Consider the following 18,898-nt stretch of genomic DNA (forward strand, 5'->3'; position numbering starts at 1 on the left):
TTGCAAAAAAAACTCTTTACTTCATGTGCAGTAGGTGAAAAACAGATTTTCTGTTAATAGAGATGTTCATGTTGAACAAGGTTCAATACAAGTTTGGATTCACAGTTCATTGCAAAAAAAAAAAAAAATGCATGCATGCATGCAAAAAACAGCATTTAAGTGAGAACAATTAATGTTTACCGATTTCCGCTCCTAAATGTTTTAACTGTTTTCATTTCTTTAAAAATAACTGTTTATAATTGCATTCTATTGCGTAGTGCCCGCTCAGTGTTATCAAGTTCAAACATGCTGCAATGATATCGCATGTGAACGCAACTAGTTTTGTGAGCAGCAAGTTCTCCCCCAAACAATTTGGCTAATAGAGGTCTATTAGTGGTGGGTCCCTACAAAGTCATAGAGTGTGGAACAGGAAGTGTTAACATCTGGGCAGCTGGCGTATGGCGTGGCAGTGAACTGCAGCACTGAACTCTCTCTCTTCCTCTCATGTTGAGTGAAAACAAACACAACTCTCATGTTTTTGCCTGCTGTATCGGGGTCGAGGAGGTTTGTCTGGCTGCTCGGTGAGCGACCTACAACACTTTTCCTCTCTGATGTCCCAGTCTGGTTATTGGGGGTCAGGAATGCACCGTGTTTGTTTGATTTGCATCACGTCGTGTTCCCCAACATGAAACGGAACTCATTAGGAGACTAATGTGCCGGAGAACTGTCATGCAATTCGACTTGACTGGAAATTCGTGTAGGCTGAGCTAGACATGGTCCAAATAGGTTCTCATAAAAAGATTGTGTTTATTATCATGATGATGATGAACAGATTTGTCTGGGCTAAATCAACCATGACTACTATTTTTGTTGGTATAATATGACTTATTAGTAACATGTAGAATAAGTGTACTTTTATGTCACTTTGTTGTCCTAAAAACATTCGTTTTTACTAACATCCTTGATTTACAAAAGTTTTGGGAGTAACATTTTTAATGTTTTTTAAACAAGTTTCTTATGCTCATCAAGGCTGTGTTTATTTGATCAAAAATACAGAAAAAATGTAATATTGTGAAATATTATTACGATGTAAAATAATGTTTTTCTATTTTAATTTACATTAAAATCTAATTTATTCCTGTGATTAAAGCTGCGTCATTACTCCAGTATTCAGTGTCACACGATCCTTCAGAAATCATTCTAATATGCTGATTTATTGTCAGTGCTGGAAACAGTTGTGCTGTTTAATATTTTTTTGGATCCCTTGGAACTCTTTGATGTATAAAAACAGCATTTATTTAAAATATAAATCTTTTCTAACAATAAACACTACTGTTCAAAAGTTAGGGGTCATTACATTTTTATTCTTTCTTTTTTTGAAAGAAATTAATACTTTTATTCAGCAAGAATGTGTTAAATTGATAAAAAGTGATAGCAAAGATATTTTGAATAAATGCTAGGGCTGTCAGTCGATAAAATTTTTTTAATCTAATTAAATACATGATGTTTTGATTAATTAATCTAATTAATCGCAAAATAAATTTGACTGAAAATACCCACAAAAGATTATTTAAAGCTATTTTTGTGTTAAATGAGAAAGTATCAAGTAGACATGAGAAATTGTAGCTTTAGAAAGAAATATTTAATTTGATTTGACATCAGCTATCCCTTTAATGTTTTTATTTTTCTTTCTTTATTTTTTAATGAAATTAGGCTCTAAATAAGAAACTAAATCTGCCAGCAGGTGACGGTAAATGTGTTCGATTCGTTCAAACGGCTGATTCATTCAGGAATAAAGTACATGGCTCTGAAACACTGGCTCACAGGGTTCGTTCAAAATGCGGATTCATTCAGAAACTAAACACAGCTGTGTTGGTCAGATTCTGCTGTGGCTTCAAAGTTAATATGTTCTTTGCAAAACTGAGCAAAACCACATAGTATATAGTTTTTTTAAATATAACACACTACCAATGTCTTATTTAGTGACCTGTTGTATAAAATCACATATTAAGCTTGTGATAGATAGTTGTAATAGACAAAATCAATTATTAATGTAAATTAATAATCAGCACTTGTGTCAATTTCACAAGTTTCCTACGTCCCATGAGGCCTTGCATCAAAAGTGGGAGCGTCTTCCGGTTCAAAGTAAACAAGCGGGAGGTGACACTCATTCATTCAACAGCTGACAGGAGTGACAGGCAAATAAGGCCTCGTGAAGCACCGAGACTTTCCTCTGACTGTTTCGGGAAAAGATTCAAAGCGTCGAGAGTGTCGAATACAGCGTGATCTGGTGGTTAGTAAAAAATAAAGCAGCCAAAAGCCTGTGAAGCTCAGTGCCATTAAATGCCACTACGAATATCAATATGATGTAATAGAAGAATAATGTACACATATATTAATTGCATATGGCATATATTTAATTTTCCTGAAATTATTTGTATTATGCATATTACTTGTATGACTGGGTATTTAAAAATGTAATTATTAAAAAGGTCCCAAAGAAAATGTACTCGCAAAGTAAGATCTGGGAGTCGAACATTAAGACACCAAAGTGAATCGCGCACATGACTGGACAGAAAGTGAGGCTTCTACGAAATGGATTTCTATGTTAACAAGCCTCGAATCGAGGCTTCATGTGGCATGCCCTTTAACACAAAATCTGATGTCTCGGTTCAAATGTCATTTCAATAGTTGACAGTCATTCGAGATTTAGCAATTCAAACTTGCTAATGATGTAGGAACACAAATTCGAAAAGCATATGTCGTCCATAAGAACGTTATGACATCTCTCATAAAGGTGTGCATCTTTACAAAAGTAAACAATGGTCTAAAAAACACATTAGCTCCATATAATAGACTGCTATGGTGCCCGATTTTGAACTTCCAAAATGCAGTTTAAATGCGGCTTCAAACAATCCCAAATGCGGCTGTAATCGATCCCAGCCGAGGAAGAAGGGTCTTATCCAGCGAAGCGATCGGTTATTTTCATAAAAAAATAATACAATTTATATACTTTTTAATGTTAAACACTCGTCTTGTCTCGCTCCGCCTGAACTGTTTTTTTTTTCCAGTTCATGACAGTTAGGGTATGTCGAAAAACTCCAATCTCATGTTGTCCCTCAACTTAAAAATCGTCCTACATCGTTTTACCTTTTTTGTTAAGGGTGTTTGACCTTCTTTGCATGTTCACTTTGCAAAGACTGGGTCTGTGCTTCTGCAGTGATGTAGGATGATTTTGAAATGACTTTTGAAGTTGAGGGAGAAAATACGATTGGAATTTTTTGACATACCCTAACTGTCTTGAACCAGAATACACAGAGTTCAGGGAGAGCAAGATAAGATGAGCTTAAAGATTAAAAAGTATTTAAATTGTATTTTTTAATGAAAATAACCGATCGTTTTGCTAGATAAGACCCTTCTTCCTCAAATGCAATTAAATTTTAAATGCAGGGCGGAATATTTCAAGTTTGCAGGGCACTTACTTTTGAATAAAACAGACATCTGAGATACACACAAAATGTGCAGAGTGGTGGTTCACTTACATGATCAACTGGCTGAGATCAAGCTATAGTGTGTTTATTTTATCTGGCAGATATATCAGTGCCAACTAGTTATTAAAAACTGCAAAAGACAAATCAATTCGGTTCTGTGTGTGGTACGATAGAAGGCGGTTGTATGATTTCTGTGAGTGTGTATTTGTCGTGTTCTGGCCACATGACTGAGCGCTCAAAAAAAACACAATGGATTCAAACATTAGTGCATTTATTCTAAGCAAGTGCAGGCTGTTCTTAAAAATATTAACGCAAATACAGTCGTTTTTTTTCTCTGGTGATTTGTATTTGTTGTCATTGTACGCTACATAGCGTGTCCTAAAACATGGTGGTGACTACCCACAATGCAATGCGCAGTAAGGTAGATTCCCATTCTCTATTGCTCCCCATATGATATCCTGTGATATATATAAATATGAAAAAAAACACACAAAAAGCATTTTATGCACCAGTATCTTGATTTTTAAGGCATAACTGCATTTGTGGAGTCATATTTGAGCAGGGATGTAAATTAGACAAGAAGAAATCTCAGATTGAGCGATTAAGGTGTTGTGTTACTGGATGTAATAATGAATATAGTGGTCGTCATTTACTCCCGACAACTGAGCCACTGAAGATGCAGTGGATTACGTTTGTTTAAATGCGCCTCCCGATCTACATATATCCGTCTATGTTCGTGCAAATCATTTGTGATCCAGCTTCACTACAGCAGATGTGAGTATAAGGTTTTTTGTTTTTTTTTTATGAATCTCTGCAATCACCTTTCCTAATAACGTGCTAGTTAGCAAGTTTCGCGGCTAAGTAAACAATCTCTCAGAGCAGCTCATCACTCCATAGAGAGAAGAGAGGGGCGGGGCGAGCAGAGCTCAGTTGCATTTAAAGGAACAATCCCTCAGAATGGGCATCCGATGACCCCTTTAAGAGTGGAGTAATGGCTGATGAAAATTCAGCTTTGCATCACAGCAATCAATTATATTTTAAAGTATATTCAAATAGAAACCATTACTTTATATTGTAATAACATTTGTAATATTACTTTTTTTGTATTTTTGATCAAATAAATGCAGCCTTGATGAGCGTAAGAGACTTTAAAAACATTACAAGTCATACTATTCCCAAACTTTTGAATGGCAGTGTAGTTGTCAACAGAATGTGTTTGGTGGCCCAAAAAAACATTTGGACACTTTAGGGCATTTAAGTGTCACTTAAAGTTTAAGAATGTCATCGCAGATACCATCAGACCAAGTTGCAACTGCAAACAAATGATGTCAGGACTTTTATCAAAATTTCATGTTTTTTTGGCCCAGAACATGCAAGAAATGTCTCCATTGCACCACCACCAGAATTTAAACCCTAGCATTTAAAAGCTGAAATCAAGATAAACCAGATCAAGCAAATGGTTGTGCATAAAAAATCTGTGTAGATAAGCAATTTCTGAAATATCAAACCAGCCCCTCTGGCACCAACAACAATCACAGTGTTCAAAGTCACTGTGTCTACATGCCTAATTGTTGCTGATTGACTGATTGGATATTTGCATTAGCTTGCAGTTTTTTTAGTCTTTGTTTAAATTGTGCTCATGCCTTTTTTTAACCTAATGCAATGACATCCTTATTTTGTATTTATTTGTTTTAGTAGCCAAGTACTTTTTGGAGCCACTAAACATCTGATATGCCGCAGTTGACCTCAACACAGGTAGGCTAAATGTCAGTGTTGTTTTGTAAAAGACCCTTAGACTGGATCTACCCTGGAATTGCTGTTTGTCAAGTCCAGCATTGGTTTAGTGAAAGTATTTGACATTATGAAGCAAATGGGAAAAGATTCCATTACAAATATTTTAATGGCCCTCTAATAATTCAATTTAATGTGGTCAACCACAGTGTTTCTTTTAGAGAAATGTTGAGAATTTTTATATCCCTGCATTCCCTAACATAAAATCTTCTTGGTGTCGGTTGTATTTGACTTGGGTTACTTTAAAGAAGCCTGCTGAGATCACTTAAAAAGTGCAGTTTTCTTTGCTGTTTTGACATGTTTTGTGTTGAAACTGAAATATGGGTGTCTATTAATTAAGGTTTGTTCAAAAATAGTTTTTTTGTTTGTTCTTGTGTGTGATGTAACTGTATATGTTTCAAATGTTTAGCAACCTACCCCCAAAAAAGTTGTTATCATAGTACACAATCAGAGTAACTGCCAACAGACGTTAGATTTAGCCTAAGATGTAGCTTTAGAAAAAGTATTTAGCTCAATTCCTGGAAATCCTTGCCAGTTTGATGATTAGCATTGCAAGGGTGGGACAGCTTTTTGTCTGACCTTTTTAAGCAAATAACAAAAGCATGACACTGATTAGATGCCATTACCGTGATGATATTGTCAGTGGTGAGCGTTTAATGTGCTTTTATCCCTGTGCGCAGAAACTCAGTGCACTTATTTTATTAGTAAGATATGAGGTTATTACATTACAGCCATTTCAAAGCTTACTATTTGACTTTTTTTTTTTTTTTTTTTTTTTTTTTTTTTTTAAATCAATAGGATATATTTTCATATGCATATACACAGGATTCATAAACATAAACCGATACTTATATCTGGTTGAAGCACCTTGGTGCTAATGTAACTGTGGAAGATTTATAGGTCACAGTGGGTTTGTCTTGCCCTCGAAGACACCCTGATCTGAAATGTGTGATTCAGAACAGAATGGAAGGAATTAAGGGTGTCATTGGGCCGGCGTGCATCTAAACATTGTAGTCATCCCAACTTGGTTATCTCACTAACTTGCACTGGCCAAAATTTACAGCATTGGTCAAGATTTAATTTCAGATACCACATGATCACTGTAATAAGCATGAGATGCTGCAAAGGTCAAATGAGACATTTTGAGGTTTATCTGATGCTTGTTTTCGTATAACTGTGTTGAGATTTATGAGATGCTTTATGGACTTATGATTTTCCATCTCAAATCGGTGTCATTTTGCACTGATTGTGGACACGGTCAACCTCTTTCAGTGTACGAGCACATGTATGCAACGCACCCTGAAGATTGCCTCAGATCTTTTCATCTTAGAATTTCTCTGACAGCCAGTAGAGGGCAGTGTGACTTGAGACCTTCAGATTCAGAACTTCGAGTCCCTGAAAGCACTGAAATATCTGCACAGTTTATCCTAGGAGTACAGATACATAACTTTAGTAGGTTATCTCTTTTATTACTTTGGAAGATAACCTTAGGAGTCTGTTTTTAGGAACACTTTTGTATCTGACTCTTGAAGATTGTTCATTCATGCCTCATTCTGTACTAGCAGTTTTGCAGTTGCCCTATGCTGTGGAAATCAAGTGTCTCTCAGGGATTCTGTTTTTTTGTCTTGCCCTTTTGAACACTGCATATCCATGTAAACTGGCTCTCCACACATTTGCCCATTCTATGTTTACTTACCAGAATCAGAAAATAAACACTGCACTGGCTCCACTGTAATCAACCGGTTATGTACACAAGTAATTTAGTTATTTCATGGAGTGTTTAAAGGGATTTTGCATTCCAGACAACTGAGTAATACGCCCAAAAGTATCAACCTTGTGTTTTGGAATATGACGATTCAAAACTCGAGAAGTAAAGATGCTCATTATATTTTCATCATAGACATCATATATGACTTTATTTTATATATATTATAGATGAATAGAATTGTATTTAATTTATATTATCATATTTTATATTTAATTTAGTAGTTTTATTTTAGAATTATGAATTATAGAATTAAACTAGAATTTATTGTGGAATTATAGAATTTTCTTTAATTTTGTATTGCCATATTTTCAATTTATTTTGTTTTAGATTTATGAGATCTCATGAATTATTATAGAATTATAAATTTAATTATTTTATTTTATTGCTATATTTTATATTTTATTATGAAGCAGACCATTATATTTTCATCATGGATTAGTGGATTAATAGAATTGTATTTCATTTCATATTGTAATATTTCACATTTAATTAAATTAATTGTATTTTAGAATTTTGAGATTTATTTATTCTGTGATAAATAATAAAATCTCAAAATTCTAAAATAAACTTAATTTAATTAAATGTGAAATGTTACAATATGAAATGAAATACAATTCTATTAATCTACTAATCCATGATGAAAATATAATGGTCTGCTTCATAATAAAATATAAAATATAGCAATAAAATAATAATATATTTTATTATGAACTTAGAATTTTTTTTTTCATTTTGTTTTGTCATATTTGATATTTCACTGTAGAATTTAGAGATCTTGTTGTTTTATTATAAAATAATTAATTGTTTTATTTTATTGTTGTATTTTAAAAGTTAGAATTGTATTTCATTTTATATTGCCATAATTTAGCTTTATTTTATTTTAGAATTATGAGATCTTATATTTATTATTTATTGCAGAATTATAGATTTAATTAGTTTATTGCTATGTTTTATATTTTATTATGAAGCTGACAATCATATTTTCATCATGGTCATATTTTATTTTATTTTTTATTACAGATGAACAGAATTGTCATATCATGTCATAACAGAATCATATTTTATATTTAATTAAGTTAATTGTATTTTAGAGTTATTAGGTCTCGTTATTTATTACAGAATTATAGATTTAATTAGTTTATTGATGTATTTTATATTTAATTATTGTATTTTGTATTTCACTTTATATTATCATATTTTATATTTAATTACATTTATTTTATTTTAGAATTATGAGATACTGTATTATGTATTACAGAATTTTGTTTTATTTAATTTTATGTTTTGTCAGATTTTATATTTCATTGTAGAATTTTGAGATGTTGCTGTTTTATTATAAAATGTTATTTCATTTTATTTTTATATTTTGATTTATGGAATTTTATTTGATTTTATATTGCTGTATTTTAGATTTATTTTAGAATTATGAGATCTCATTATTTATTACAGAGTTATAGATTTAATTATATTTTATAATTTATTATGAATTTTATTTAATTTTATGTTTTGTCATTTCATTGTAAAAGTCTGAAATGTTGTTTTATTGCAAAATTATATATTTAATTTTATTGTTGTAGTTTAAATTATGGAATTTTATTTCATATTTTATATTCTGTTAATTAAATTAATACATATTTATGTATTTCCATTATTGTATTTTATATTTAATGTATGCTATTAAAATAGAATATCTTGTTACAAATGTAGAGTTATGTGATTCCAGCTTTTAAACAAAGGAAATGAATAGTTTCCACTGATTCAATATTTAGGTAACCACATTTAGATGACAAAGTGAGTGTGTATAACCTGAGTAAGAATATGTGGTCAACTCCCTGGTGACTTGTGCCTAGAGTGGTGGAAAGGGAGGGACGGCCGCGTGGCTTTGCGAAGAGGAAGACACCCCCTCCCGTCCTTAGTCACTCGATCCTCTTCCTGTCTAAAGAAAGGGAGGATGAGAGAAACGGGGGTTAATGCTTGCATAGAAAGAGTGTAAGACTAAACTGATGCTTTCTTCTAGCTCATCTGACCTTTGGCCCAAATAAAAGGTTTGATAACCGAGACAGTTATCCGAGGTTAATGTGAAGGGACCCCATGGCTTCCAGATGTCACATGCACCAAGCAAAAAGTAATCGGCCAACTTGAAAGACTCTTTCTCAAAATTGCTGACCATGTATTTTTAGGCCAACAGGAAAACATGCTAACAGGATATCCATAATTATCTGCCCATGTGCGACCCAAACCGAAAACTATTGTCTCTGGAAGCATTTGTGGAGACCAGAAGAAGGTTTTAAATGGGTGCCCACTTCAGATGATTGTTTGTGGAAGCCTATCCTGTTCAAACGCCCACTTGTTCTGCCTCATCCTGTTCATCATGGAGAAACAGGCCACTCTTGTTTTAATAAGTTTATGATTCACTAGTTGGAAGAACAAAATCCCTGCCAGTTGCCCTTCAAAAAACGCCATCTACGTGGTGATTGAATACTAAGATCGCCATAACAGAATGAATCACTTCCCACTCTTGTTGACCAGAGTTTTCAGTGGGCATTAGGCAGTTGTGAACTCACTGAGACGTATGCTAAACGTTAACCCGCCCGGGGATGCCTCGGTACGTAAGCCCTGCTCGCGTCTGCAGGCAATTATGAGATGTTCTTTAGAGATTGTAGCGTAGCTGCTGCCTCGCAGCTTGGGGAACTGATGACAGATTAATTTGACTTCAGCTCGGCAACTCCTAGGCCCAGACGGCTGGAAATGGCTAGCGTGGGAGAGAGTGGCAGTGTGCGCGGATTTCCTGCCATGCTCTTGCCTCCTGGAGAACGTTCTCCCAGAAGGGGAATGAAAGGCGAACTGGGCTGAGTGCTTCCTCTGTGCGGGGCTGCAGCTGCTTGACTGAGGGCTTTTTTTTCTTCGACAAGTGCTTTGTCAGCATGCCACTGCGGGCCGAGACACAGTAAGTCTGACTCGGGCCGGAGACTGAATAACACTTGAGCGTTCTCGAAATGTAAAATCCTAACATGTCCTCAACCTAAAGAGGTTGTACACTGACACAATAGAACAAATGAGTGCCCAATACCAAGTAATGCCTATCAAAAGTTGGTTTTTGCTGAGGGATGGAATATGAAATGAAAGTATATGACATTGTATGTGATCTTCGATGGTTGCGTCTTTTGTATTGTGGTTTGATGGTATTGCTTGTGCCTCAATAAAAGGCGGAGGGCTCTAACTTCCCTGAGAAATGAGCCAATGGAGGTTTTGAGCTTCTAGCATTTCCTGCAGCGCTAACCGCAACATTGATTTACAAATCACAAACAACCACAAATCACGGAATAAATCGGCATCATCTGGGATGCAAGCATGTCTTCCAACCAGAAACCCTGACCTTAAATGATACCCTTCATTAAATGCAGGGCTGCAGTTTGCATTAAAATGTTGGATGTCAGCTCTTTAGTTCTGGTTTTGTTGGCCAAGAAGATTTCTCTGAAGATTCTGTCAGTTTGAGAAAAAAAAAAAACATTATAAAATATATATATATATATATATATATATATATTACATGAGCCCCTTGTTTGTCCTGAACAGTTAAACTTCCCGCTATTCTTCAGAAAAATCCTTCAGGTCACACATATTCTTTGATTTTTCAGCATTTTTGTGTATTTGAACCATTTCCAAAAATGACTGTATGATTTTAAGATCCATCTTTTCACACTCTTTTCACATCTGTTCAAACGCTCACTGATGCTCATAAAGCAAAAAATATGCATTAAGAGCCGAGGGTGTAAACTTTTGAACAGTATGAAGATGTGTACATTTTTTTGCCTAAATATCATGTATTTTTTTTCATTAAGTACTGCCCTTCAGAAGCTACAGAAGATACTTAGATGTTTCCCAGAAGACAAAATAAGTTAAATTTTTACATTGAAAAATCTTAATGCGTAGTTTTGCCTTCTGACGCATCAGTGAGCACTGGAACCTTCTGTAATAGTTGCATATGAGTCCCTCAGTTGTCATCAGTGTGAAAAGATGGATCTCAAAATCATACAGTCATTGCTGGAAAGAGTTCAAATGCCCAAAAATGCTGAAAAACCAAAGAATTTGTGGGATCTAAAGGATTTTTCTGAAGAACAATGGGCAGTTTAACTGTTCAGTACAAACAATGGACTCATGAACAACTCTCACTAAACAAACAAAAAAACAGCTGTGGATCATTCAGGTAAGAACACAGTATGAAGAATCAAGCGTATGTAAACTTTTTAACAGGTAATTTTTAGAAATCCAGCTATTATTTTCTCTTGTGGACTACATGTAAACGTCTTTTATGTAAAATATCTTATTCAGGTCAGTACTAAATAAAAAATAACATGCATTTTTTTATTCCTGTGATACCAAAGTAGAATCATAAGATATTACTTAAGTCTTCAGTGTCACATGATTTTTCAGAATTTTTTTTAAATTTGCTGATTTTTGTACTTTATTTAAAAAGTGTACTAAAATGTCATTACATTTACCAAACAATCTAATCAAGCCAAAGACTGCATTTTTTTCAACATGTTTGCTTGTGTATATGGCTCATTTAGTTCTGCCAAGGTCCAGATAAAGGTTATGTTTCTGAACCCTATATGGACCTTTTGCATAGATCCAGCATGGGTGACATAATTGGAATAACAACAGCCCATTTTTGGATGACTATGTCATCAACACTTCGAGAACACCAGCACCAACAGAATTTTCTCCACCTGAGCTAAGAGTGCTGATTTCAACATTTTCAAACCCAACAGCCTCTAACAGGAAATACATTTATTCCACAGCTATAAAACCGACTCCCATGTGTCACATGATAGAAATAATGGGTAAAAAAAAAAGCATTACAACTCCCCAGCACCATCAGTGCGGATGCCCTGAGTGGTGTTTGAGGAATGCAACGGTTTTAAACACTGAACAAGTTGAACGACAACATGTGTTTGTGTGCGATGAGATGAAATTTAAACTGCAGTCCCCAGATGAAAGAAAAAAAAATGTTTATTGTAAATCTGAAAATGCTACCTTTATAAACCAGTGAAAATTGGATTAGTTTGTTCGTTGAAAGAGGCAAACAAACCAAAGTAGACTTGGAGCGGCACAACGGAACATTTGAATAATACAGTATGGCTCAGTGTTTACCTGTTTTTGTTTTCAGATAATTTCAGAGTTGTTTAAATCAGTAGTTCTCAGCATGTGTGATGAATTAAGATATTCCAAGTACCAACTAAGCTCTACGCAGCTGGTATAAGAACTGTTGCACTTTATTATGCATCATTAGATGCACAAATTTATATGATAAATAGTAAATATAGGGCCCAAAATTCCTAGCGACACCCATGACTCACCCTCATGTTGTTCCAAAATTGTAACACCTTCGTTCATCTTCAGAACACAAATTAAGATATTTTTGATGAAATCCGATAGCTTTCTGACCCTGCGTAGACAGCAATGCAACTACCACGTTCAAATCGGTAACGATAATTATCGTGCGATATGAATGTCCTCGATAAAGGATAACAGGAGTTCGATAAATGTTCAATATAATGTTTAGTCGGCAAAGGCGGAACAAAAGACCGTTAGTCAAAGCGCGCCACTCGGACCGTTTATCCGCTCAGATCAAAGTTCAAATGACGGAATGGCGCGAACTTACTAGAGCAGATACGTTCACTCTTGATGAGTCTCGGTCACCAAACAGCGCCAGTGTGAAGCGATTGAATTCAGTGTAGAACACAAAAGACTCGGTTTATAGCCAGATGAAACAGCTTTGACAAACAGGAGAAACGCAGGGCGCAAGGACACAGTCAGAAGGCTTTTTAATCTATAATCACCATCACATACCATATATTTACTGTAGTAGCACTAACTTCACAGTGGTATTGTGTCGGAAATGTGGGTATATTTGTCTCGAATTTTAATTATATTATTAATGTAGACATGTATTAAATGTATTGAATGAAGAGTAATGTAATAAAATTACAGTATTTTTGTGATTTAAGTTGCATGCATTTACACTAAATGTATTTAGATTACTGTTTTTCATACAAATAACTAAGAACCATATTCAATTTTTGCCATGGTATGAGGTGCTATATTTGTGGTTTTAACCCTTATTATGATGATCTATGGATGATACTATGTAAGAGCAATGGTTAATTAAAAAAAAAAAACTCGAAACAGTCAGAATAATTACATTTCATTATATAAAAATGAGGTTGCTACCATTTTTACAGATATTACTGATTTTGATAATGAACATAAATCTACATCTGCACCCTAACACAAGCTACTGTCAAATGTGTATTTCTAAGAGACCAAAAATGTTATATTATTATCATTATTATTATTATTATTGTCAGGTAACACAAACCTGTTTCTTGATTTAGACAATATTACTCATTAAAATATTAAAAACTAAGAAATTATTTTTTTCTATTAAGATATTTATTTTGTTAAGGAAAAATGGCTGGAAAAAGTGTGAAGAATTCAAAAAACATGAAGTGTTTGTCATGTTCTGACCATAAATAATATTTTAACATTTAACATAACTTTCACATTGTAGCAAAAATCTGCCTTTAAACTTGAAAGAAATAAAAAAAATTGACATTTATCGTGATAATTATTGATATCAACTGATAGAAAAAAAATATTGTTGTGATATTTTTTTGGCCATGTCGCCCAGCCCTATGTTCAAGTCCCAGAAAGGCAGTACTGACATCGATGATTCAACCTTAATGTTATGAAGCTATGAGAATATTTTTTGTGCGCAAAGAAAACAAAAATAACGACTTTATTCAACAATTTCTTCTCTTCCGTGTCAGTCTTTGTCGCACGTTCACACCTTGAACATGTCAGCTCCACTGCTGTCTATGCAGGGTCAGAAAGTTCTCATATTTCATCAAAAATATCTTGTCCTGAAGATGAACAAAGGTCTTACAAGTTTGGAACGACATGAGGGTGAATAATTAATAACAGAATTTTCTTTTTTTGGGTGAACTGTCCCTTTATGTGCTGTAAATCATCTGTTGTTATACTTAAAGAAATAGTTCATCCAAAAATTACAATTCGCTCTTGATTTAGTCAGCCTTCTGTTTCCAAAGTATTTTAACTTTTCTTTCTTCTGCAGATATTTTGAAGAACCTACAGGTCAAACAATTCTGAACTCAACTGACTTTATTCGAAATTTTTGTCCTCCACAGAAGAAGGAAAGTCATATATACGTTTGGAACAACATAATGGTGAGTAAATCATTTTTGGGTAAACTTTACCTCTTTGTCGACTTGCTTCATTAATTTGCTCACAAATGTATATCAATCATGACATACATGAGTTTAAATATGTATGCGTCTGTCATAACTCAAAGTTATTACTAAACAGGCCATAAAAATGAAATAAAACCAGAGAGAATTTGCAGAATTGGGTGGATGCCATGTATGCATGACAATACGATTCACAAAACAAGACCCGATAAGGCATTTACAACGATTAGTTTATATAGCGTCATTATTTCACAGGCACCAGGGATCTTGTTGTAATTGCTTTTGTATTATGCACTGCATAGCTAGAATGAAGAGTAATGGTTATTTTCGGAAATGGAATTCTAGTGTCACTTTCCAGTTTGGTTAGGCAAAAAGGTGCAATGTGCTGGCAGACCTCCGTGGCATTTAAATAAGAGCACCAAATAATCAGACTGTTAAACGAAATGGGATTCTGGCAAATGTGTTCTGCATTCATTCCCTCTACCTGTCACATACAATAGAGTTTAATGGAATACTGTGAGCTTGGGGAATTCACCAAGGTTCTATATATTAAAATTCTTAATTGGGTATAAAGTACAAGTTTACTGCATACAGTACCTAACAATGCTATTCTCAGGCTGTTAGCGTATTACAGCATGTGCTGTGGGACTTCTGGAGGGGGCTAAAATCTAGGAACTGGAGAATGGTGCTGTTTTCAATTAGCATGCCAGTCTGAATGGCATGTCCGGCTGACAGGGCTTTACAAGCGGCTAAACACAGGGGCCTATGGGAGTCGTGCGTGCCAGCCTTTATCAGCACCCCTGCAACCTGTTCTGAAAAAGAGACAGTAGCTGTGCTCTGGTTTTCAAGGGTCTTTACTCTGTTATCACTTCTGTATGTGAACCTGAACCACAAAACCAGTCATAAGGGTTTTTTGAAACTGAGATTTATACATCATATTAAAAGCTGAATAAATAAGCTTTCCATTGATGTATGGTTTGTTAGATATGACTGTTTGAAAATTTGGAATCTGAGGGTGCAAAAAAATCTAAATATTGAGAAAATCACCTTTAAAGTTGTTCAAATTAACTTCTTAGCAATGCATGGTACTAATCAAAAATTAAGTTGTGATATATTTACAGTAGGAAATGTACAAAATAACATTAATATCCTAATGATTTTTGGCGTAAAAGAAAAATTTATCATTTTGACCCATACATTGTATCAAGTGTTGGGGGTAATCAGTAATCAGATTACTTTTTTCAAGAAACTAATAAAGTAACGTATTACTTTTTAATTTACAAGAAAATATCTGAGTTACTTTTTCAAAAAAGTAAAAAAACTTTGTTTTCCCATTTATTGACTGACAAGTCAAGAGAAATTGGAAATATAGAGGCGCTGTGTGCGTTGATGTTACTGTAGTTCTAAACTAAATGTGAACATGCATTAATTCATCTCACTCAGAAAAAAACAGATTCAGTACTCATCAAAATGAATTAAAACAGTGAAATGCAAACTCAGAATATGATACAAACCTGCAACAATATGTTAAATAACAAATTTTCTTTATGTAATTAATGCCGTTTTATTAACCACTGTCTTTGTTACTGACCTTTGATGATCTAGTTCAACCATACTAACAAGCAAAACTGACTGTAAATAAACTAACATTTGTGCTTTATTGTTTTTTTTTTTTTTGCTAAAGAGTGTCGAAGCGTTCTACTGCGTTCTACCGTTCGAAGCGTTCTACTGTACAGACGTGAATTTATTTTTAATTCAGCCAGAGGCTTATTCATTTCACTTTTTGGTGTGAAAGCCAGTGCTTTTACATTTGCTAAAAATAGAACTATTTATATTAAAATAAAACAAGCCCATATTGACCCCTGCCCAGATTTAAAAAGTAACGCGAATGTAACTTAAAAGTAACATAACGCATTACTGTCCATATAAAGTAACTAACGTAATTAGTTACTTTTTTAGGGAGTAACGCAATATTGTAATGCAGTACTTTTAAAAGTAACTTTTACCCAACACTGCAGTGTATTGTTGGCTATTGCTACAAATCTTACCGTTCTACTTATGACTGGTTTTGTGGTCCAGGGTCACATATATGATATTATGTTTAAAAAAAAAGTATTTTTTTTTTTTTGCAGGCTTTTTCCAAGAAGTTCTGAGTGTGCTTGTTGCAGTTGACAGGTCAATGTCAGTCTAATATCTGTCTCATTTTTGTAGCTCTTCTACGAAGCCAGACGTCTCGCTCCAGCAGTGGTGAATTCCAGGAACAAATAAGACAGGTCATACAGTTCATTAGCAGTTAGACCACTTTATTATGCCCCTTTAAAACCTAGATTTTTTAATTCTATACATTGAGTTCCACTAAACAATGAGCAAATAAACTGAATTGAAAACAGCCAGACAAGGTCAGTGTCCAGCTGTGATAAATTATATAAAATTTGAGCATGAAGATAAGTGGCACTTTAACAGCCGTGATTTACTCTGGAATCAGTTGCCTTGATTCTCAAAGCTTTTACAACTTCATGAAGTATAGTTTTTGTAATGTCATTCAGTTCTGAACAATGTTGTCAAAGCCTGTTTATTTATTTTAATATGGAAGATATTGGTGCTTTGTATTAGATCGCAGATATTACGTTTTAGATTTGAAATTTGCCTTCGGCTTTTTGGAGATATGGCAACGTGTCAGATGCAATATGGCTAGGTGTTACTGCAAATTCGACAGTGAAAAACATGCTAAATTGCTCACATTTTTTCATGCCCAAGCGTTTCTTGAAGGGAATTTACTTACCAGCACATTAGCCTGGTTAATAACTTTAACCATCGTCCCCGGAGCCAAACACGCTTTGGAGTCTGATGCCTTTTCATAAAGCAAAATACTTTGATTTGCCAGGCTTTAAAGGGGCTCTGAGGAAAGAGGAGGCCCTCCATGGTTGTTTGTGAGAGGCAGAATGAGCTTTTTATTCCAGTTTTTTGGCAGCCCAGCCAGCAGTAGAGGCCCTCAAAAGAGTCCGTATAGAAGCCCAAGTGCTCAGTGAGCTCTTCACAATTTCCCAGGCAAAAAATCCTACTTTTGTTCCGTTCGTTTGCGCAACCCGGGTAGGACGAGCGAACTTCTCTCTGGATACAGTGTTCATCGCTGATGACAGAACACACATGATTGACCATAATGATCCAGATTATTTGAAGCAACTGAAACGTGGCCAAATCACTTGGAAATGGCTTGATCAAACAGTGCTTCTTTCATGTCCATGTTATAGGTCATTAACCCTGGCAACAAACTAGTTAGTTGTTTTCATCAGTGAAAAGTCCAGCAGAGGCCTGAAAACCGGTTTGTCCAAGTTTATTTTCGATGTTAATGTGTCTTATCTCACCCGAGTAGTGAACTTGTCTACCCAGGGATTGTTCAAAGAATGTGTGCTGTGCAGCAACCACAACACAAAAATGGTGGATCTGTGCTACTGAATCTCTTGCTTGTTAGGATAATGCTAAATATATTCTTCCAGAAATCAGATTATGAATCATTTAATCCAGAAAGGCCAGGGTTAAAGGAATAGTTCACCCAAAAAATGAAAATTAGTTAGTTTAATCTATACGTCCAGCGTTATCTGCTGGAACGCCACTCTTGTAAATGTGTGTACGACAATTAACTGAAGCTATAGAGATTAAAGTTTATAAAGTTTTAAATATGGATATTTTCTTGTATGTATCTTAAAGGAACACTGTCCAACTCCCCTAGAGTTAAACAGTTGAGTTTTACCTTTTTCGAATCCATTCAGCCGATCTCCGAGTCTGGCGTTAGCACTTTTAGCATAGCTTAGCATAGATCATTGAATCTGATTAGACCGATAGCGTCTCACTCAAAATTACCATGTATAATGACAATATTTTTCCTATTTAAAACTTGACTGTTCTGTAGTTACATTGTGTATTAAGACTGACGGAAAATGAAAAGTTGCGATTTTCTAGGCTGATATGGCTAGGAACTATACTGTTATTCCGGCTTAATAATCAAGGAACTTTGCTGCCGTACCATGGGTGCAGCAGGCGCAATGAAATTATGCAGCACCTGAAAGTGACCGGCACTAAGTTTGTGTAGATGCAGAGTTGCGGCATCGTAATATCATTGCGCCTGCTGCACCCATGGTACGGCAGCAAAGTTCCTTGATTATTACACAGAAATGAGAGTACAGTTCCTAGACATATCAACCTAGCAACTTTTCATTTTCGTCTGTCTTTGTACACGATGTAACTACAGAAGAGTCAAGCTTTAAATAGGAAAAATATCGAAACTCTTTGGTCAGTTTTGAGCGAGATGCTAACAGTCTAATTGAATTCAATGATCTATGCTAAGCTATGCTAGAAGTGCTACCGCCAGACCCGGAGATCGGCCGAATGGATTCGGAAACAGTAAAACTCAACTGTTTAATTCTAGGGGAATTAGAAAATGAGCCTATTTTCAAAAAAGTGGAGTGTTCCTTTTAAAGGTCTTTATTTACCCTCCAGTGCCATGTGGAGTACTTTTTATGATGGATGGATGCACTTTAATTTGCTTCGGGCATTTTGACCACTATTTACTGCAATTATAACTTGGAAGACATTTTTTT

General features: G+C 34.8%; 1 long non-coding RNA gene across 1 annotated transcript in view; it reads left to right on the forward strand.

Moving 5' to 3' along the window:
* The first annotated feature begins 14,082 nt into the window (after positions 1 to 14,082).
* Positions 14,083 to 18,898, forward strand: part of LOC127182703 (uncharacterized) — a 9,168-nt gene continuing 4,352 nt past the window's right edge. The window contains exons 1-2 of the long non-coding RNA XR_007829947.1: positions 14,083 to 14,279; positions 16,512 to 16,573. This is a non-coding gene — a long non-coding RNA (uncharacterized LOC127182703). The remainder of the gene's footprint in view (positions 14,280 to 16,511; positions 16,574 to 18,898) is intronic.

This window comes from Labeo rohita, chromosome 20 (genome assembly GCF_022985175.1).
Source record: "Labeo rohita strain BAU-BD-2019 chromosome 20, IGBB_LRoh.1.0, whole genome shotgun sequence".
Lineage (NCBI taxonomy): Eukaryota > Metazoa > Chordata > Actinopteri > Cypriniformes > Cyprinidae > Labeo > Labeo rohita.